Consider the following 1,416-nt stretch of genomic DNA (forward strand, 5'->3'; position numbering starts at 1 on the left):
AGCATAATGCACAAACCTCAAAACACAAGCACTTCTTCCTTGTTCTAGAATCTTCAGTATCAGAATTGCCCAAATGTTTTTCAACATGATTTGCCATTATTTGTTTTTACTTTATGTCTTACAGCGCATAATTCCATGAATCTTAAAATAGATTAGCTTTCTTATAAAAACTAGATGATTTTAAATGAAATGAACTATAAGAATTTAACGAACATCTACATCATGCATATATGACTCAAAGCTTACATGCTAATGTGGTATTTATTCATAATTTGATTGCCAAATCTCATGCGTGCAATGCACGTGTACCTTACTCTAGTCTAAATGGTGTGTGTGTGTTGTGCGTGTTGAGGTGCAAATTGTCTTTTTTGGGTACATGTTAGGCTTGTTCTCCCGAAATTTCAAGCCGCGCCTTGGTATGCCGAAATTTCAAGCTAGCGTCTCTATCTATCGTGCTGCAAAACTCCCACCTCTTCAACCCGTGCCTTGTACCCCAAAATATTTAAGATATATCTTTGTCTTGTTGTGCTCTGACAACTCCCTCCATCTCAACCCGTGCCTTGCTATTCCAAAATTACAACACGCGTGAAAACTCCCACCTCCTGTGAAATCCCGACATGTGAAATGCCCGTGGTACCTCTGAACCGAAAGAACCGCCTCAAATCGGTGGGTGTACTTTCGTAACTTACCCCACATTTCGGACAAGTGCGTCCCTAAGCTATGGTTCCCCACTCCCATCCCATACGCCCATCCATTCGTACACTAAGGCCGCGAAAACCCGCGACGAAGCCCCACACCCTCCTCCGTCCGCCACCCAGCCGGAGCCTCTTCCCCGATGATGTCGTCCACAGCAACACCTGGACGTCCCTCATCCACCATAATGGATGAGGATCCGTCGTCGATCTTGTCGTCCCGCCGGTTCAGCCACCCCGTCCTCCACTTCCAAGGAGCTGCCCTAATGTTCCCCTCGTCTTTCGCGCCACCTCCATTCCGACACCGCTGTCTTCACCTGCACCACCGGAAGAGTAGCATCATCACCATTTCCTCGGATGAACTTGCGGCCTAATAGGCGCCACCAAAGAGGTTGTACACTAATCGCCGCATTTTCTTCTTGATTTTATCTCACGATGCTGCCAGCGCTCGGTCCCGAGCCGACACGGTGCGGCTCCATCCACGACAGTGTCGCCGCCCACTTCCTCCACGACGTCGCTCCGTCGGCGGTGACGTCCACATCAGTAGGAGTTGCTGCTGCTTTAGTTCTCGTTCGCGCTGCTGCTCTGCTCTTGCTCTCGGTCCCCTGCCTGGTCTGCTCTTGCTATTGCTCTTGCTCGCGCTGCTGCTCTTGCTCTTGCTCTTGCTTGCGATGCTGCTCCAATTTAGCTACACTTCAGTCAACTAAATTGACTTTTGGGTCAG

The sequence above is a fragment of the Triticum dicoccoides genome, chromosome 2B (assembly GCF_002162155.2).
Source record: "Triticum dicoccoides isolate Atlit2015 ecotype Zavitan chromosome 2B, WEW_v2.0, whole genome shotgun sequence".
NCBI lineage: Eukaryota > Viridiplantae > Streptophyta > Magnoliopsida > Poales > Poaceae > Triticum > Triticum dicoccoides.